The 22,568-nt window shown below is 37.8% G+C and overlaps 1 pseudogene; it reads left to right on the plus strand.

Moving 5' to 3' along the window:
• Nucleotides 1-22,568, plus strand: part of LOC137248602 (cysteine desulfurase, mitochondrial-like) — a 154,173-nt pseudogene that overhangs the window by 125,915 nt on the left and 5,690 nt on the right.

The raw sequence follows: 22,568 nt of genomic DNA on the forward strand, positions 1-22,568 counted from the left end.
AATTTTCTCCCTTCGAATTGCAAAAGGAAAAAAATGACCCACTTTATAACGCCGAAAACTATGATAAAGAGATTAAATTTAGAATGCAAAAAACACATGAAATGGCAAAAAATTTAATAATTAAAAATAAAATACAAAGCAAAACTTTTTATGATTAAACGGCTCGTCCGTTAACTATTAAAATAGGCGATAAAGTTCTTTTGCAAAAAGAACCACGCCACAAACATGAAAATATATACCAAGGTCCGTTCGTTTTAATCAAAATTAATGACCCTAATGTTATAATTTTTGATGAGGTAACAAGAAAAAAAAAACTGTACACAAAACAAGAATAAATAAAATTGAATAATAACTATTAGTTTATATTAAATTCATGATGTACATAAAATATTATACAAACAGCCAAGCGAAACTATTTTCTAATAAATACGTATACATATATTTGTTAAGATAAATGTAGAAGAAGAAACTTCATATACCAACTTATTTATATATTTATATAAAAGAGAAGGAAAACAAAACATAAAATGGAAAATACAAAAATCACTAATGTAATATTAACGACTTTAAGTTTAGGTAACAAAAAAAAATGTAAAATTGCTTCGAATGAACGAATTTCAAAAAAGGTAGGCGCACCTAATATATTCGTTTGTTCCAGCCAATTCATAAATGCAAAAGAGGAATGTGGCAAAGGTGATCCTTTAGGCAAATTCCTCTTTTTCAAAGCAAGGGCGATATAAGGAAAAATAATCATATGTTATAATGTAGTTTATGTGCGTGGAGCTTTAGTTGTATTTGACAGGCGCGGGCAGTTGGCAACATTAATGCTGCTGATCTGCCGACCCTTGGCAATTTCGGCGAAAGACCGTGTCCAGCCTCCCTGCGTCTTGGCCCTTTTCGGTGCCATGGGGTTGGATTTATCCACGGACCGCTGGCGTTTCGAGGTTTCATCACTCTCGACTAAAACTTTTAAAATTACTTGAACTAAAAAATTAAAAATAAATAATAATTTGAAAAAAACTAAAAAAACACGCTTTTATAGCAAACCGAACTAAAAAATTGAAAATAATTTTCAATTAAAAAGAGTTTATATAACGGTAGTAGGAGGTCAAACAATCGTTTATAGTTAATCATCTAAAAATAAAATTATAATAAAATTTAAGTTATTAACAGAATAATTTAATTCACAGTAAAAAGGCCTTTATTAAAGTACTTCAGAGTAACACTACAATTTCTCGCCAGATAGCGTCTTAAATCAAACTTATTGGCGTGCCTCTACTGTTGCTGCCTTTTATACTCTGTGATTTCTCGTTCGCATACTCCTCGGCGCTTCCATTTCTATAATTTACTAGTTGGTTATCAGCTGTACAATTACTACGTTTATAGCTTCTCATAGGCGCGTGTATATGTGAGCACAATTATAAATGCATACTTTTGGGAGCATCTCAGATAAGATATCTTCACGTGTTTGTGCGTCTCTTCTCCGCTGCGTGTACTTACATATGAGTAGACATAATGATTGATTTATTAATGTGCATACAAGTCACTACTTAGCACCGGCTTAGAGATGATAGTATCCCTTAGTGTTGCTAATATTCGTCGCACTGCCCTCCACCTAAGCCTGATCGTTCCGATCAGACGAATCTCTCGATCTAAACGCTGCCAGCCTTTCCAAATGAACCAATTTCAGTTTGGCTCGTGGTTTGCCAATGGTTTGTATGCGGTACACTAAATTGTTGATCCATTTTACAACTTTGTATGGGCCTTCCCAATTACACTGCAATTTCGGGTGTCTACCCAATCTGGTCTTTCCACTTCCACACGATGAGCTTTGTATGATGGATTACTCAACAGTGAGGCAGTTTCCTGAGTCAATGCATGTGATACAAATGTTGGCTTTGGGTTTGCGTATGTGGCTCGCTTCGTTTCGACGTCCCTTATGCCATTTATAAAGCTCTGAATTTTTACCCTTTCGGTGTATTCCGCGGGTGCGTCGACATTCGCCAAATGTGCAAGCTTTTCGACATCTGACGCAAACTCCTGCAAAGTCTCATTAGCTTTTTGGTAGCGGTTTTACAACTCTATTTGGTATATCTGCTTCCTGTGTTCGCTTCCATATCGCCTCTCTAGAGCGCTCATCAATATTTCGTAGTTGTTCCGCTCTCCCTCGGGAATTGTCTGTAGGATTTCAGCAGCAGATCCTTTCAATGCCACGAATAGTGCAGTAACTTTATCTTAGCACTCCAGTTGTTCAAACTGAATTTTAAACACCTGGAAAGGAACAGAGCCGTCAAAAGATGGAGTTTTTACCTTCGTATTGCTTGTTGAAATAATTGGGCGATTTAGTTGCAGCTTCTGTATACGACCTTTTAAAGCATCTACCTCATCCTCGATTTTGTTCTAAAACTGCATTATTTTTTCGTCCATACGGGCTTCCAGTTGTGCAGAGTTCTGCGGTGATACCTGTGCTGAAATTTGTGCCGAAATTTCTTATATACGTGCCTCTTGTGCTTCAATTTTAGAGGTTATTTCTGACGACATCTCTGAGATAATTTTCTCCCGTGATTCCAGTTGGGATGATATTTGCGACGACATTTCTGAAATACGCGTTTCTTGTGCTTCAATCTTGGATGTTATACGTGTCTCCTGGGATTCCAGATGGGATACCATATCCGTCTTCTGTTCTTCCAGTTGAGATGACATATATGTCTTTTGTTCTGCCAGTTGAGATGACACTGTCGATGTTTGAGCAGATATTGCAGCCAAAATCGTGTTCAAGTCTCTGCTCGTAACTGTCTGCGATGTTTAATTTTTCTCTTCAATTTTTGCTGTTTCCTAACCATCAAGAGGAAAGACATACTCTTCCACGTAAATTCCCTCTAATTCCATTGCCTTTCGTAGTAGTGCCTGAAGTCCCAGTTTATTGCCGGTTGTATTCAATCCACGGCTCTCCAACTCCTTCTTCAGTTGCTGGATCTTCAATTCACTCCACTTTGCCATGTCCAAGTTGTATTCAAAGTCTTAGGAATTTATTCAGCAATTCTTCTTATGACACCAATTGTAACGAATTTACTGCAATTCCTCTTATTTGCAACCTTCTGCTAACGTTCGAATCACTAAACTGTTGAATAAACAACTCCACTATTCAATAATGCAAAATGGCCTTTATTAAAGTACTTCAGAATAACACTAATATTGCTCGCCAGATAGCGTCTTAAATCAAACTGATTGGCATGCCTCTACTGGTGCTGCCTTTTATACTCTGTAATTTCTCGTTCGCATACTCCTAGGCGCTTCCATTTCTAAAATTTACTAGTTGGTTATCAGCTATACAATTACTACGTTTATAGCTTCTCATATGCGCGTGTATATGTGAGCACAATTATAATTGCATACCTTTGGGAGCATCTCAGATAAGATATATGCTTGTATTTGTGCGCCTCTTCTCCGCTGTGTGTACTTACATATGAGTAGACATAATGATTGAATTACTGGTACAAGTCACTGCTTAGCATCGGCTTAGAGATGATAGTATCTCTTAGTGTTGCTTATACTTCGTCACAGTATGTTCTGTTGATTTTTCGTCCCATTTATGTTTGTTGGAAAAGATTTCCCCGAGCCGAAAACATCAAAGCAGCTCCGACGGTTTCTAGGGATGTCACGCTGGTACCATCGTTTTATCCAAGAGTACGCAACCATTCCAGCTCCGCTGCACGACTATCTTACTAAAGACAAAATCAAAAAGTTTGCGCTGACAGACCAGGCGAGAGAGTCGCTTGAGCGACTATAACAAAGCCTAGTTTCTGCTCCCGTACTGGTACACCCTGACTTTGACAGACGATTTTATATCCAGTGTGATGCTTCGACAGACGGTGTGGGCGGGGTACTCTTCCAGTTAGATGACTAGAACAACGAAAGACCGATAACTTACGTTTCCGCAAGATTGAACAAAGTACAACGAAACTATAGCATAACCGAGCTGGAGTGCTGCGCAGCAGTGATCAGTGTGAAGAGATTTAGGCCGTACGTCGAAGGCTTGCCGTTCACAATTATCACCGATCACGCGAGTCTCAAATGGTTGATGAACCAGAAAGGTCTTTCTGGGAGACTCGCGCGATGGAGTTTGAAGTTGCAGGCATACAATTTTGAAATAGAGCGTAGGAAAGGAGCACTTAACGTCGTCCCAGATACACTGTCGCGAGCACACATAGACGAAATTAAGCTATCTGACAGACTAATGGACATCGACTTGGACTCACCATACTTTAAAATGGAAGAGTATGACGAACTCAAGAAAACTGTGACAGAGAATCAAGACCGACTACCAGAGTTGTGCGTGTCGGACGGGCATGTTTATAGACAGACTCAGTTAACAGGGGGACGATCTTCAGCAGGACCAAGCCTGGAAACTCTGGGTGCCGTCGGAATTGCGTGCAGGATTGGTGGAAGCCTCCCACAACTCACCTTCTTCTTGGCACGGAGGCATCTATAAAACATTAGCCCGAATACGCGAAAAATACTACTGGCCTGGTAAGGTAACAGATGTTCAAAATTATGTTAGGGAATGCGAAGTCTGTAAGGGAAATAAAACCCAAAACTCTTTTCACAAACCACTCATGGGGAAGCAACAGGTAACTGAGATAATGGCAAGCAGTTCGTACTAGAATTGTTTGCAACATTTTTAGAAAAGTATGGCACAAGACATATCCGGACTGCATTCTACTCTCCACAAGGGAATGCAGCGGAGAGGGTGAATCGCTCAGTTCTACAGATAGTAAGATCATTCATTAAAGAGAACCAAAAGAGTTGGGATAGGTGCATCAGCGATGCGGATGATGCAACATGACGCGTCCTATGAAGTATGCCGCAAATTAGGCACCGTGAAAGATACTGATATACAGATAGAAGCGCGAGCAGATAAATTGCAAGGAGTTAGGGACTCGATAATGAAGGAGCTTAAGTTAGCACATGAGCGAAGTCAGAAAGTTTGTAGCACCCGATCCAAAGATGTGAAATTCCAAATCGGACAAGTGGTATATCGCCGAAATTTCAAAAAGAGTACATAAATAAACAACTATAATGCTAAATTGCCCCAAAGCAAGTAAAGTGTGTCGTTGTTAAAGCGATCGGCAACTCGATGTATGAACTCGGCGATAGCAGTGGCAAGAAAGTTGGCGTATATCACGCTAAGGATATTTTTGTTACTTAATTATATGTTGAATGTTAGTTTTGGTGACCTATGTGCAACGTTTTCTAGCTTAAGTTTTAGCTTGACCATTAGAGTAATTATTTATGCAATTATTTATTTTTATTATTTATTTATTTATTTATTTATTATTCTTTTATTATTTATTTAATATTTATTTATTTATTATTTTCCATTTTTTATTATTTTATAGATTCTGTGATATTTTTTTTACTAACGTGCTAAAACTGTGATATAGATTTAGGTAGATATCTGCGATATAGGCTTAGATACTTACAAATGATATAACTTTAGATTTAACCCGCATGCCATTCTAGTCATTAATATAAGTAGATATCTGTGATATTAGTGTTAGGAGTAGAAAAGTGAATAATTCCGCGTCTGCGTTTAGACGAGTTTCACCTATACACAAATTATCGAAAGAATAGGGGATAGCCCGGGTTTAGGTCGTGGGTCGAGGCCACACGTTAGGCGACTGGGAGTAATGTTAGGACAGACTGCGCTTTAAGTTTTTTTACGCCCATGCCTGTTGCATGCAACATCGGCGGTTGCGAGCCTGTAGCGGCAGCCTGTGGGTTAATGCATGGTAATGATGTTCAAACATCTACGTATTTATCTTTGTGCATATGCCAGCATACCTACGTTCACATGTGTTAGTAACTGGTAGAAGGCAAACACATGTATAGATGTTCGAACATGTATCTGTTAGTATGCGTGAATTTAGTTCGTGAAAGTTTATGTCTGTCGTTTCCCGCCAAAATAGGATTGTATGTATTGGTGTCTTTCGTTCTTGAGTGAAAGTGGCGAGAAAGGAATGCTTTCGATCTATGGGGTACGATCGCCAAACGATGGCAGGGCAAGTACCAGATGTAATGTTCATGCAAGTGAGTGCGGAAGCTGTTCGAGAATTTTGAAAGTGCGAATTTTGTTTTTGAAGAAAAAAAAGTTTCGGTTTGCGGTTATTGATAACTGCATGATTGATCCGTTAACCACCGGCACATGAGAAAAATCGGTGTCCTGTACCCTATCCAGGTGAGTCGGTGAAACCTCTTCCTCTTGTCTAAGGTGTATGTGAATTAATCACACGATACATAAAAATGTTAAAATGCAAATTAAATGAAAAAAAATTAAATAAATTAAAATTAAATACCTAAAATTAATAAAATTGTATAAAATAATAAAATTAAATACAAGATAAAATTAATTAATAAAATTAAATAAAATAATGAAAGTTAAAAATAAAATAAAATAAAATTAAAATAAATAAACTAAAATTATAAAATAAAATAAAATTATAAAACTAATCAAAATAAATAAAATTACATAAATAAATAGAGTCGGATATTTAATTAAAATCTAATAGATAACTTTCAACATATATAGTAAGTAAATAAAATTTGCACAATTAAATAAAATGAATAAAACTAAAAACTACGCCAATAACAAAAAAATTCCATACACCCTAATGTATCCTTTCATTGCCGGTGTTAGAAATAACTAATTTTAACAGCACTGCTGCTCTATACAAATTAAACTATTTTACGTTAATGATATAAGCAAGCGAAACACTTCAAAAAACTTAGTTTTATTTCAATTTAAGCACGCGTTCTTGTCAGTTAGTACAATGAAATTTTAAATTCAGAAAATTTGAGATCATACTTGTTACACGCAACAATGTTGCATTATCGATTAACATATTGAATTTGATGGCCTTGCCACATTCACCCCCCCCCCCCCCCCCGGTATTAGGACGGTAGGGAGGAAATACCTTCATCTAGGCGACATTGTCAGTGATACATTGTTGAATGTCCAATATAGCCAATTTTGCTGCTGGTCGGTGATACTCGCCGGTCGACGTACGGACAATTGCACTCCTCACCTGCCCATCCTGTCCAGGGTACATCTTAGTTACGATAACTTTGGCCAAACATGACGAGGAAGATTAGGATCAACGATTATCACCCCGTCACCCTCTGAGATTTATTTTGTGTGGCCAAACCATTTTGACCTTCTAGTCAGCGTTGGGAGTACCACGGCCACCCATCGTTTCCGAAACATGTCGGCCAGGTACTGTGAGTGTCGCCAGGAACTTTTAACATACGCATCTGTCGATTCGAATTTACTTGGTGGTTTATTGCCAGAAGAGCTTCCCATTATAAAATTGGTTTGAAGTAAGAGCTTCCTGGGCAACTGTATCCAGCGATAAATAAGTAAGCGGGCGACCGCTGACACTACTTTCCACTTCCAACAGCAGGTTATGAAGTTTCTCATCTGTGAGCTTTGTGTTTGGTGTAACGTTGTGGTATAGTACGTTCTTTACTGAACTTATCATGCGCTCCCAGGCGTTTTCAGCCGTTTTTAGTTTTGCCTGCAGAGTGTTGAATTCTATGTCATTGTAGGCCTTGCATAGCTCTTTCTCAGCAGCAATAAAGTTAGTACCATTGTCGCTAAATATTTATATTGGTTGCCTTCTTCTACTAACGAAATTTCTTATCGCCATTACACAGGAATTCGTATTGAGCGAGTGTGCCACCTCATTGTGTATGGCGCGGCAAGTCATGCAAGTAAATAATACGCCGTATCTCTTTTCCGTACGCCTTCCTATAGTTACGAAGAACGGGCCGAAGAAGTCAATGCCTACATACGAAAAGGGTCTTGTATATGGCGCCAGACGTCCCTTAGGTAGTAGTCCATTTCAGGAGGAGTTGGGTTTGCTTTTCGCAACTTGCAGGTTATACAGTTATTGCGTACTGTCCGAAGGGCTTGGCGAAGTTTAGGAATATAAAATCTTTGGAACATATCATTGATGACCGTGTCGTGGTGTACGTGATGGTATTTTCGGTGATACCAATAAATTATTAGTTACGTAATCTTATGAGTTCTTGGTAAAATAATTGGGGTTTTTGCTACATCTTCTATCGGGGCATTTTCTATACGATTGCGCATTCGAACGACATGATTATCGGCGACGACTGGCGATAGTTTTCTAAGGGGGCTAATTTTGGGTAACATGCATAGAGGGTCTTTTCGTAGACAGGCGATCTCGTTCCGGTAGGCATCGGTTTGAGCAAAACGGTAGAGCACATGACGACTCCAGAGAAGCTCGTCGGCGGTCAGGTTGGTTGGTTTGCCGGACGGGCTAGATTGTGTTCTTTTTCTGCTTTTGCAATTTTCGATGAAACGCTTTACGTAAGCCATGCATCTCTCAAGGCGTTCCCATTTGGATAATCTACTAATGTCAATGACTGGTTGCACTTCAGCTTGTTATGCGCATTGTAAATATTGATTGTCTTCTTCCCTTACAGGAATTGTATTTATTTTAGCTATTTCGGAAATCGGCCACCTTTCCTGTGGCAGACATAAAAATTCAGGACCGGTGAACCAAACATTATTCGGGGCGAATTCTTTAGTAGTGTACCGTTTTTTAGCGGCATCAGCTACATGGGTCAGAGCGCAACCATGTCAACACCGTTTTTGAGTCGGTATAAAAATGAGTGTCATTTATTTTGTTGTCATGGCCCTTGAAAATTGCACAGGCTAGGCGTGATCCTAGAATCGCAGCAGTTAGTTCTATTCTTGGTATTGATATTGGGCGCAAAGGAGCAACTTTTGTTTTGGAGCTAACAAGGGCAACACGGAATTTGTCGTTGTTTACAATTCTGAAATAGGCTGCAGCCGCGCTTGCTAACTCGCTTGCATCAACGAATACATGCAGTTCGACTCTGCAAATTTGTCTGTTGAATTTACCAAAATAACATCTCGGAATTTGGACCTCACCAACGTGTTTTAAGTTTGAGAGCCATTGTTGCCAAGGAATTGCAAACTCTTCAGGTATAATATCATCCCAGTTGATACCACTTCGCCATATGTCTTGTAGCAACATTTTTATACGCACTGTGAAAAACGCGAGAAAGCCTTGTGGGTCGTATATCGACATTAGTAACCGGAGTAGTTCTCTTTTTGTCGGTAACTTTTCGTTATGTAAAATGGCGCTGCTGGCCTTGGTAAACTTTATGTTGAATGTAAACGCGTCGTTGCTTGTTTGCCACCACAATCCGAGCACCTTTTCCGGCTCTATTACTTGATCAATTACTTTTCCAGCCTTGCAAAAATCACTCACAGTATCTGAATCATTTAACGCTTGAACCAGCTGTTCGCAGTTAGAAACCCATCCTCTGATGTGAAAGTTTCCGCGTTTATGGACTTCCTTTACGTCTTTGGTCAGCTGAATAGCTTCTGCGGGACTATCAGCGCAATCCAACATATCATCCACGTAATGTCTTTCAACTATAGACTTTACGGCTCTTGGAAAATCTTTTTTAAACTCTTCGGCATTTTTATTTCTGGTATGCTGCGCAATTGACGGCGAGCAACTGGCCCCGAACGACATCACCCTTAAAACGTAGACATGTGGATTTCTTTCGTCGTTGAAATCGCGCCAAAGGAATCTTTGTGAGTGTTGATCTTCAACATCTACGCTAATCCGGTGAAACATCTCACAGATATCGGCGCAAATACCAATATTACCAATTCTAAAGTTATACATTTGTGAGTGGTCTTAATAAATCAGGGCCTTTCTCCAAGCACCCATTAAGTGAGAGTCCGTTATATGCCGCAGCAGCGTCCCAAACTAATCTTGTCTTATTTGGCTTGTTTGGATTTTTTACCGTAAATATTGGTAAGTACCACTTTCGCTGATAGTATGCGTCGACCTCGCCTTGATCAAGCTTTCGAATATATTGCTTTTTTCCATATCCTGTATATGTGCGCTTACCTTACGTTTTAGCACAGGGTCTTTCATGTCTCATGCTTTCTATTAAAACTTTTTTAAGTGCTATGTCGTCGTCACATTCACAATTGTGTAGTTGTAAATTCTCGTTTAGGCTTTGCTTCAGAACACCGTAAATTGTCCATTCCAGACGTGTTTTCGTTGCAGCTGGCTCGTCACTCTTGCCTTCCCTAAACTTCATGGGCATTGCTACATGTTTATTGTGAATGGTAATCGGCAAGATTCGATACAAAACATTTGATGTCTGCTGTATATGAATTCCCACTGCATTTTCCGAAGAGTCTTTGCTTTCTTGCTCTGGCTTATGCAAACATAAAATGATGTTTTGCCGTACAATTGTTTTCGCCGCATTCACGTCGTTCCTTGCAAAACTTGGGATCGTGAGCCTTAAGGCACGACCGACATAACTTCATGTGATTTACTATACTCCATTTGGCATTATATGACATTACCTTAAACTTGCCACAGTTTACGATAAAATGATTTTCATTACACGCCGAGCACTTACGCGAATCTTGCTGACGCTGTTCACTTGCCACGTCACATTTTCCTCATGAAATCCAAAACGATGTGCTTTACGCCTTTCTTCGTGTTGATATCCGCCAACGGGTATTGTTATAATAGTGGTAGCAGCGTTGGCTCGGGTAGACAACCATTCGATAAAGACTAACAAATTTATATTTGAATATGCACCTGAATGCATAGCCCAATCTAAGCGCATTTGCGAAGGGAGTTTTTGAATCAAATCTCTTAAAAGCATAGGGTTATTGAAATGTGACGTGAGTCCTGAAGCAACAATTGTCGCGGTCAAGTTCTTTACTTCAAGTGAAAAGGTTATAAGCGTTTCTAGTTTGTTGACATTTACATCCGCAATTATTCGGACTTTTTCTAAAAGACTATTGATTATATGTTCAGGTCTTCCGAATATTGTTCGTAGTGTTGAAATAACGTCAGGTACTAATGTTGGTATCAACAGTTGGCTCCGCACATAGTCAAGTGCTTTACCTTTCAAAGCGCGCTGGAGTCGAAATAAGTTTTCATCATCGGAGAAACCGCATATGCGAGTCGAATTTTCATAACTACTTATAAACATTGGCCACTCTTCTGGCTTGCCACTAAACTGTGGCAACTCCTTTGGTAAGGTCTGTCTTACTTGTATTTGCATCGTTGTCAAATTGTGGCTCGCTTGCTGCCGCCCTGTGCCTTAACCGTTTCCCATGAAACTGCCCTGGAAGCCACCATACCCACCACCGTCATGCTCTTGCCTGAAAAGGTTATTATTCAAATTATAATTAGTGTCAATATATGCACCCATATTTGGCTGTCCCTGAAATGAGATGTTCTTATTGACCGTGGTCAGCTTATGCGTGGATGGTAAACTCAAATTTCTTTGCATGCTTGCATAGCCTTGTGCGCCCGAGGTCGGCGTATTGACTGTGTCATATACGCCTGTGATTGGCGCATGGAAGTAGCTTTGTGGCCTCATGCCTTCGTACAGTGCACTTGTATTACCTTGTGCGCCCGTAGTCAGCGTATTACCTGTGTCATATACGCTCGTGATTGGCGCATGGAAATTGCTTTGTGCCCTCATGCATTCGTACCGTGCACTTGTGTTACCTTGTGCGCCCGTGGTCAGTGTATTACCTGTGTCATATACGCTCGTGATTGGCGCATGGAAATTGCTTTGTGCCCTCATGCGTTCGTACCGTGCACTTGTGTTACTTTGTGCGCCCGTGGTCAGCGTATTGACTGTGTCATATATGCTCGTGATTGGCGCGGTGGTAACCTCAGCTGCTCTTATATTTTCGGCACTCTGTCGACATTGCAAGATTTCGTTTTCCTTTTGTAGTTGGCACAATTGCTTTTTCAACTCCATCAACTCATTTCTGAAACTAATTAAATCATCGCATTTACCTGTATTTTCATTTTGCATATTTTCGTTCGTGACCTCAGTACCATCACCTTTCTCTTGCGCATTTATGATTGTCTTCTTTGTAGCACACCCATTGCATTCCCAGTCCCTAGATTCAATGCCATCAGACACGTTGGCGCAGATGAAATGGAACCACTTATCGCAGCTATCGCATTGCACCATATCACCTTCCTCGGATGTTTTGCAGACAGGACATTCAGCCTTTTCATCAGAAGCTTCGCTCATAGTTCATTAAGTATTCAACAGTATTTCACCAAGAAAGCTGTTCTTACTCGCGGAATTTAATGAAGTTAAGTTTTTTGAAGATTGTTAGAAATAACTAATTTTAACAGCACTGCTGCTCTATACAAATTAAACTATTTTACTTTAATGGTATAAGCAAGCAAAACGCTTCAAAAAACTTAGTTTGATTTCAATTTAAGCACGCGTTCTTGTCAGTTAGTATAATGAAATTTTTAATTCAGAAAATTTGAGATCATACTTGTTACACGCAACAAATGTTGCATTATCGATTAACATATCGACTTTGATGGCCTTGCCACAGCCGGTATGACCCTAGTCCCTAATATTATTCCTGTTATGTATCTAGATTGCTGCGCAAAATTTTTAGAGTTGCCACCATCACAGTCCCAAACACAAAAAAGAAAAAAAACAGAGGGGTCGTACAAAGCTTCACGGAACTTGCCACACTATTCACCATCACCGTCACAAATACACAAAAAAAAAATCGGGGTAGTACTGAATAGCAAGAAAAGGTGAACCATACAGACAGTGCCAGGCTGAACAGCAAAAGTAGAGGGGCATCTTGGCGCTCCTGTCCTGGCACCGCAATCATAATTGGAGCATAGCGGCAGATACAACCACTAATTGGAGGAGAAAAGCAGCCGAGGAGAGAGGCCAAAGAGGGAACATAATTATCCGTGCGCCGCTGCCGGAATTTATATTTGTTTTTTTATTGCATTTTTCAATTTTTTTGTCGAACTCATTCGAGATTTTTTGTTAATTTTAAGCACCATTTCTTTGCATTGAACTTGTTTAATTTGAATTGTTAAGTTTAGTTTTGTTAAGGTTTAATTTAAATCAATTCTAGTTTTTCTCCGATTTCCTTGTGAGTCTTTTTTTTCTTTATGAATTTATTTTCTTGTAAGCTCTATAATTGTTAACATTTCTGCTGTTACGTTTCGTTTCCTTACTTCTGCCTACCTTTTTTCCACTTTCTCAATATTACACTTGTTATTTACTTATTAGTTCCTTAACCTTCTTTTTTTCTATTTCTCCACATTTAATCTTTTTCTCGTATCCTGCTTCTTCTTTTAAATTCCTAATCTTTGAGCCGGTAGTTTCTCCCTTAGTTCTTCACTTTTTGCATTTCCTTTTTTTTGCAAGTAAAGAGTGCCAATTTTTTTCCACCTGTCTAACATTTTTATTTGTTCGGCTTTGTCTGCTTTTTTTGCACGTTTTACGTTTTTTTATTCCCCATTAGCGCATTTTCCTATATTATTTTCCTCTTTTTGTTGCTTTACGTTTTCTTTTGCGCTTTTATTTTTCTTACCTAAAGTTACTAGAATTTCTGAATTTACTCTCAATTTCATTTTTGCACATTAATTAGTAAACTTCCGATTAACTTTCAAATTATTCTGTAGCACTATTTAATTTCATAACCATTCATATTCGTTGATAGAATTTTTATTTTTTAATTTTTGTTTTTTATATTTTTTATTAATTTTGCTTCGCTCTAACCACGCGTAAAGGCTTTGATTCGGGCCGCAGCCGCATGCCCGAATAACTTTATAATTCTTCATTGTCACCTCCTATAGCAGGCTGGAACACTTCCCAGCATAGGTTTGTAGGTATCTGTATCTCTTCGACGCAGGCGCCTCCGTCGCGGGGTTGATCGGTAAGTGTAAGAGTTATAAGTTATTAACATTACCTAAAACATACGTATATATCCATTTTTTAAACAAACCTACTGGAAGCCAGCAGAGGCTGGGGAGTTGTTGGGCTACAGTGGCGGTCCGATTATTGAATCCACCTATTCAATCGAACTTTTAATTAAATTTTTATGTCAACCGCATTTTTGATATTCACATTTTTTCTTCCTATTTACTAGTTTTAAATGCATTTGCATTTCCAATATCTTTTACTTAATAAAAAAATAAATAAATGTAAGGCGCGATAACCTCCGAAGAGATCTAAGGCCGAGCTTCTCTTCCAATTTGCGTCGTGCTCCTATTGATTTTCCCTACAAATCGGCCGGACGGGACCTACATGTTTTATGCCGACTCCGAACGGCATCTGCAAGGCAGATGAGTTTTCACTGAGAGCTTTTCATGGCAGAAACACACCCGGAGCGCTTGCCAAACACTGCCGAGGGGCGTCCCCGCTTAGAAAAATTTTCTTCTAATTGAAAAACCTTATTTCTAAAATTTTGATGTTGCTTTGCCCGAGGTGTGAACCCAGGGCATACGGTGTGGTAGGCGGAGCACGCTACCATCACACCACGGTACTTAGTAAACTTAATTAATGACCGCTAGTAATTTTCAATTTTAAGTTTCTCTTTCCTATTTAATAATTTTGAAGTAACTTTTTGCATTTCCAATTCCCTTTTTTACGCTAAAGTCCTTTTCATTTATCATTTATAGTTCTCAATTCCAAGTTTTTGCATTTCTGATTTTCCTTTGGTTTTTTTTTAAGTTTTTTTTCATTCACAATCTTGCCTATTATCTATCTTTGTATTGTATTGTCTCGTATAATCTTTATTTTCTCGTAAATATTAACAATTTCTAGAGTATTACAATATGAAATAAAAATACAAATAATAAAATAGATAATAACATTATATGCTCATTTAAAAAGCAGAGGAAATGCCATTTCATTCGTTTAGTATTAAAAATGCTTGTGGAGCGCATAATATTAACAAATTTTAACTAATTGCTTACAATTGTTGTATTACGTGATACGATGGTGTAGAAGTTACGAAAAAGTGTGGTGCGAAGCTAGGGACTTTTGTTTGAGATAACGTCTTATTTCTCAGATTGTAAAGGTTGTATATTGGGCTTTGCGTATACCCGCTCCTTATAAAAATTTTAAAACTCTAAAATAGTATAAGTGCCGCACAGGAAGAATATTTAATTTTTTGAATAGCTCCATAGAGTGTGTTAAACGACCAGCTTTACATATTCTTCGGATTAGATACTTCTGTAGGATTAAAAGCGGATGGATCTTACTAGCGTAGGCACCACCCCAACAACTGACTCCGTATTGTAATTTTGAATGGATTAGTCCATGATGCACCAATAACAATATTCTATTGGAACACAGTTTTCTAAAGTTATAGAAGGAACGAAAAGCTGATAACATATAAGATTTCATTGCAGAAATATGCGATGACCAACTTAGATTTTGATCGATTATAACACCCAAATATTTGAAATTAGAGGCGACTTCGATCTCAAAACAATTACTGTCACAACTTATTTTCTCATCAAAACTGACAGTTTTGTTATTTTGAGTACAAGTAGTTGAACACAAACGATGCCGCATACATATAGAACTATGAAAGACAACCTCGTTTTTAGGTATTTCCTTCCCGCAAAGGTTGAAATACATCAACTTCGTTTTGCTGCTTACCACGAGCTTATGCCTTGCGAACCAAGATATTAAAAGGTAAACATCGTGATTAATATCAGAAAAAAGATTAAATTCATTTTTCGATCCATATGCGATGGCAATGTCATCAGCAAAGGATGTTACTTTACCAATAAAAGGCAAAGAGAATATTGAATTAATGTATATTAAAAATAAGATTGGTCCAAGAAACGAACCCTGTGGAACCCCTAGGGTTATAGGCCTGGGTTCACTTAGATTATTTTCAACTTTAACTCACTGAACTCTATTCTCTAGATATGACGTAAACCAATTAATAATGTTACCACGAAAACCTGCGTAGCTAAGCTTGCTTATTAGAATACTATGATCAACCATATCAAATGCCTTTTTTATGTCTACAAAGAGACTTGCACAACATTTTTTATCATCAATTGACTTATAAATAAAGGAAGAAAAATCTAGAAGAGCATCTTCAGTAGAAAGCCCGGAAATAAAACCAAATTGCTTAGGGCTAAAAAATTTAACTTTGATTAAATACGACAGCACCCTATTTTTTACAGCTTTCTCAAAAATTTTTGAAACTGAAAATAAAAGAGATATGGGCCTGTAGTTATTTTTTCATATAGCAACTTTTATCCCCATCTTTATTATTTTAATTACACATATAGATATATTAGATAGAGTTAGTCTCAACTAATTAATCTTAAGGAAATATCAATATAATTGAAGTTTTTTGAATTTATTTGATCATTCATTTTATGATAAATATTTAAGAAAGAATTTTTATAACGTTTTACAAAGAAATTCAGACTTATCATCGTTATTACTTTAATGGGTTGAGCCTATCTCAGAATGAGCGGCAAAAACTTTAAATTGGTGTGGATGTTGCACGAGTGCAATATATGAGACGTGGATGTTAGGCGACTATGACAGACTAGACAGGCTAGGGACATGGAACATTAACGTACAGACAAATGTCAGGCTAAAGGGCGTTGCTAAAGTTTCGGAGTCAGTGCAACGCCCAAGGCTGCGTCGAGGTTGTACGCAGAAGAGGAGGGATGACTCCACCTGACACGGACAGACCTTTTCTTTCCGCTTTTCTTTGTAAATGTACATTTCAGGCATGAACTCTCTTTTTGTTTATATAACTGTAGGTAAGGCTGGTGGGTAAAAACTCAATCCACCCGACCGGCTAGCTGGGGCTTGCCAGCATGCCACATGCCACCTCCGCCTTACCCCAACAGTCAGTTATACAACAATGCACAGTACATACTTCGAATGTAATCATGTGTTAAAGTTATGCGTTGGTAAGGCGCTTTCAAAGAAACTGGTATTGTTGCCTTTGGTTCTATTTAGAGAATAACAACGTATTAACGAATGTTGTCTATTTGTATGAGTTAAGCGGGGATTGCCCTTATTCCTTTTTTAAATGTATGAAAACATTTATTTGAAGCTATTTTTTATTTTATTATTTATTTAATAATTTGGGAAAAATTGAAACAACGTGACATCAGGACGGACAAGGCGACAGCTGTTTGGATTATACCTTGTAAATCTCTTCAAAGCCTTTTCTCCCGGTAGTGGGATTTGAACCCGCACTCAGCCACGTCATGACTTAGTTGTTGTAAACTTTATCCCAATTGCCTTCTGTTCATATTTTCTTCTTTATGCACAGTACATACTTCGTATGTAATCATGTGTTAAAGTTATGCGTTGGAAAGGCGGTCGCAAAGAAACTGTTATTTTTGCTTTTGTTCTATTTATAGAACTACAACAAATTAACCAATGTTGTATATTTGTATGAGTTAAGCGGGGATTGCCCTTGCTGCTATTTAAATGTATGGAAACATTTATTTAAAGCCAGTTTTTATATTAACATTTATTCAATAATTTGGGAACAATTTAAACAACGTAACATCAGGACGGACAAGGCGACAGCTGTTTCGATTATACCTTGTAAATCTCTTCAAAGCCTTTTCTCCCGGGAGTGGGATTTGAACCGCACTCCTACCACGGTTGAAGTGTTATAAACGCATGAAGAGATTTACAAGGTATAATCGAAACAGCTGTCGCCGTTTCTATCCTAATGACACGTTGTTTAAATTTACCCCAAATTATTAAATAAATTATGAAATAAAAAATGGCTCCAAATAAATATTTTCACACATTTAAAAAATCAATAAGGGCAATACCCGCTTAACTCATACAAATAGACAATATTAGTTAATTCGCTGTAGTTCTATAAATAGAACAAAAGCAACAATACCACTTTATTTGAAAACGCCTTAAAAACGCATAACTTTAACTCATGATTACATAGGAAGTATGTACTGTGCGTAAAAAAGAAAATAGGGGGACTCATGTAACCGTATAAATGCCCTATAAAGTGTGTATACGTATAAATTTATCTAGTGCGTAAACGAGCTGTCAAATTTTGTATGAAAAATCATTTACACATTTTGGATAAATTTACGCGCACATTTCATTGTGTAAACGCGGTAAACTCAAAGGAATGCAACCTTGCAGACATTACAGCCGGCATTTTAATCAGAAATCTTCAACATCAGCAAGTAAAGGCGTTTTAGTTTTGATTTTTCACTTAATCTTGGTATTTTTTAATTTGTATAACAATCAAAAAAATTATTTTGGCAATAATACAGCTGAAAAACAATCAAGTTTATCAAGAGAATTACTAGGTGCGCTCATATAAATGGATATAATTTTACATCTTATAAGTTTATATGCTATCATGAGTCCCCCTAATATGTTATTGGGATAAGGTTAACAACAACTAAGGCATGACGTGGCTGAATGCGTTTGTAACACTTCAACCATCGTAGGAGTGCGGGTTCAAATCCCACTCCCGGGAGAAAAGGCTTTGAAGAGATTTACAAGGTATACTCCAAACAGCTGTCGCCTTGTCCGTCCTGATGTCACGTTGTTTAAATTTTCCCAAATTATTAAATAAACTATAAAATAAAAAATGGCTTCAAATAAATGTTTTCATATATTTTAAAAAGCAATAAGCGCAATCCCCGCTTAACTCATACAAACAGACAACATTGGTTAATTCGTTGTTGTTCTATAAATAGAACAAAAGCAAAAATAACACTTTGAAACCGCCTAACCAACGCATAATTTTAACACATCATTACATACGAAGTATGTACTGTGCATAAAGAAGAAAATATGCAAAGAAAGCAATTGGGTTAAGGTTAACAACAACTAAGGCATGACGGGGCTGAATGCGTTTGTAACACTTCAACCATCGTATGAGTGCGGGTTCAAATCCCACTCCCGGGAGAAAAGGCCTTGAAGGGATTTATAACGCTCATTACCACTTATAAAGCAGAAACCTGAGCATTGCAACAAACATCTGATTAATCAGCCAACACCGCCCAGGGGCTTAAGGAGTCATCTCCGTAAGCATTATGAGGAAATACGTCACCTGAGAACAGAGCCGTATGAGGCCAAAAAACACAAGCAGGTCCTCAGTGAACTCCAAAAACAGGCCTAGGACCTGCTCAACTTCGTTCTGGATACTGTAACAGGTTAAACTCTTACCGATCCAGAATCAACCCCGACATACAAATTGTATGCCCCGCTTGCAATGTGTCCCCAAATGACACCAACCATATCTTTAGTTGTAATGTGGAACCAACGCCTCTAACACCCCTTTCATTATGGTCTACCCCTGTTGAAACAGTAAGTTTCCTTGGACTCCCGTTAGAGGATATTGATGACAATTTGTGATCGGTCGCGGCTGTTAGGTGGGGCGTAGCACTGCTACAAAAACAACAAAAACAGGCCTCGGACCTTTATGCCAGGAATTGTCCGGTAAATCCTGTACTCAAAGAACAATACGCTAAACTTTCAGAAGACGAACGCACACTCCCTAAGGAAACGCGAGTCACTCTAGCTCAACTTCAATCTGGATACTGTAACAGTTTAAACTCTTACCTATCCAGAATCAACCCCGACATACAAAACATATGTCCTGATTGTAACGTGTCCCCACATGACACCAACCATCTCTTCAACTGTATTGTGGAACCAACGCCTGTAACACCCCTCTCCTTAAAGTCCACCCTGTTGAAATAGCAAGCTTCCTTGGACTCCCGTTAAAGGATATTGATGACAATTTGTGATCGGTCGCACCTATTGGATGTGGCGAAGCACTGCTACATCAACAACAAGAGATTTACAGGATATAATCCAACAGCTGTCGCCTTGTCCGTTTTTATGTCACGTTGTTTAAATTTTCCCAAATTAGTAAATAAATTATAAAATAAAAAAATGGCTTAAAATAAATGTTTCCAAACATTCAAAAAAGCAATAAGGGCAATTTCCGCTTAACTCATACAAATAGACAACATTGGTCAATTCGTTATAGTTCTATAAATAGAACAAAAGCAACAATACCAGTTTCTTTGAAACCGCCTTACCAACGCATAACTTTAACACATGATTACATACGAAGTATGTACTGTGCATAAAGAAGAAATTATGCAAAGAAAGCAATTGGAATAAGGTTTAAGGCATGACGTGGCAGAATACGTTTGTAACACTTCAACCATCGTATGAGTGTGGGTTCAAATCCCACTCCCGAGAGAAAAGGCTTTGAATAGATTTACAAGGCAAAATCGAAACAGCTACCGCCTTGTCCATCCTGATGACACGTTGTTCAAAATTTTTCCAAATTATTAAATAAATTATAAAATAAAAAATGGCTTCAAATAAATGTTTTCAGACATTTAAAAAAGCAATAGGGGCAATACCTGCTTAACTCATACAAATATACAACATTGGTTAATTCCTTGTAGTTCTATAAATGGAAAAAAGCAACAATACAAGTTTCTTTGAAACCGCCTTACCAACGCATAACTTTAACACATGATTACATACGAAGTATGTACTGTGCATAAAGAAGAAAATATGCAAAGAAGGCAATTGAGATAAGGTTTACAACAACTATACATTACGTGGCTGAACGCGTTTGTAACACTTCAACCATCGCAGGAGTGCGGGTTCAAATCCCACTTCTGGAAAAAAGGTTTTGAAGAGATTTACAAGTTGTAATTGAAACAGCTGTCGCCTTGTCCGTCCTGATGTCACGTTGTTTAAATTTTTCCCAAGTTATTAAATAAATTATAAAATAAAAATGTCTTCAAATAAATGTTTTCATACATTTAAAAAAGGAATAAGGGCAATCCCCGCTTAACTCATACAAATAGACAACATTCGTTAATACGTTGTTATTCTATAAATAGAACCAAAGGCAACAATACCAGTTTCTTTGAAAGCGCCTTACCAACGCATAACTTTAACACATGATTACATTCGAAATATGTACTGTGCATAAAGAAGAAAATATGCAAAGAAGGCAATTGGGATAAGGTTTATAACAACTAAGGTATGACGTGGTTGAATGCGTTTGTAAGACTTCACCATCGTAGGAGTGCGGGTTCAAATCCCACTCAAAGGAGAAAAGGCTTTGAAGAGATTTACAAGGTATAATCGAAACGCAATTGGGATAAGGTTTATAACAACTAAGATATGACGTGGTTGAATGCGTTTGTAACACTTCACCATCGTGGGAGTGAGGGTTCAAATCCCACTCAAAGGAGAAAAGGCTTTAAAGAGATTTACAAGGTATAATCGAAACAACTGTCGCCTTGTCCATCCTGATGACACGTTGTTTAAATTTTTCCCAAATTACTAAGTAAATTATAAAATAAAAGATGGCTTCCAATAAATGTTTTTAGACATTTAAAACAGCAATAAGGGCAGTCCCGCTTAACTCATACAAATAGACAACATTGGTTAATTCGTTGTAGTTCTATAAATGGAACAAAAGCAACAATACCAGTTTCTTTGAAGCCGCCTTACCAACGCATAACTTTAACACATAATTACATACGAAGTATGTACTGTGCATAAAGAATAAAATATGCAAAGAAGGCTTTTGGGATAAGGTTTACAATAACTAAGGCATGACGTGGCTGAATGCGTTTGTGACACTTCCATTATCGATGGCTTTGAAGAGATTTAAAACGTATAAGCAAAACAGCTGTCGCCTTGTTCGTCCTGATGTCACGTTGTTTAAATTTTACCGAAATTATTAAATAAATTATAAAATAAAAAAGCTTCAAATAAATGTTTTCATACATTTAAAAATGCTATAAGGGAAACCCCCGCTTAACTCAAACAAATATACAACATTGAATAATTTGTTGTAGTTCTATAAATAGAACAAAAGCAAAAATACCAGATTCTTTGAAACCGCCTTACCAACTCATGACTTTAACACATGATTACATACAATATTACAGCCAAAAAACGGTATGATGAACACAGTAATAACAACACAAAGGTAATTGCTGATCTGTCCCGTCTTCTCATTAATTATCAAAATGTTCGTGGTTTACGATCAAAACTTGTTCCATTCTTCCTTAATTCTTTCAACTTTTCTGCACAAGTTGTAGCTTTTACGGAGACCTGGCTAAAGCCTGATAATTACAATTCTGAGGTTTTTTCAAATAAATATGCTGTTTATCGGCGTGATCGCATCTCTAGAGCGGGAGGTGCCCTTATTGCTGTTGAATCTAACCTATCGTCTGAGTTGATTTCGCTGGACAATATCTCTCATATCGAACTCATAGCAGTTAGGCTTTCATTCGGTAGCTATAGCGTAATTGTTTGCTGTTCGTATATATCACCTCGTTCGGATATGGATGTTTATGCTAGTCATAGCTCCGCCATCTGTGATTTGCATTCGCAGTTGGGAGATAACGATCGACTTGTTGTTGTTGGTGACTTTAACTTACCAACAGTTAGTTGGGTTAATATAAGTGATTCAAACTTTTTAACTCCCACTGCTCAACATGAGTTTCTCAATTGCTTGTTAGACTCATCTCTTTTACAGATTAACAATGTTCCAAATAGTGGAAACAAAATGCTGGATTTGGTATTTGTGGATGGCTCGGTGGGTACTGCCCTTACGCAAATACCACCTTTATCCCTTCCAGAAG

Source organism: Eurosta solidaginis, chromosome 4 (assembly GCF_040869045.1).
Source record: "Eurosta solidaginis isolate ZX-2024a chromosome 4, ASM4086904v1, whole genome shotgun sequence".
NCBI lineage: Eukaryota > Metazoa > Arthropoda > Insecta > Diptera > Tephritidae > Eurosta > Eurosta solidaginis.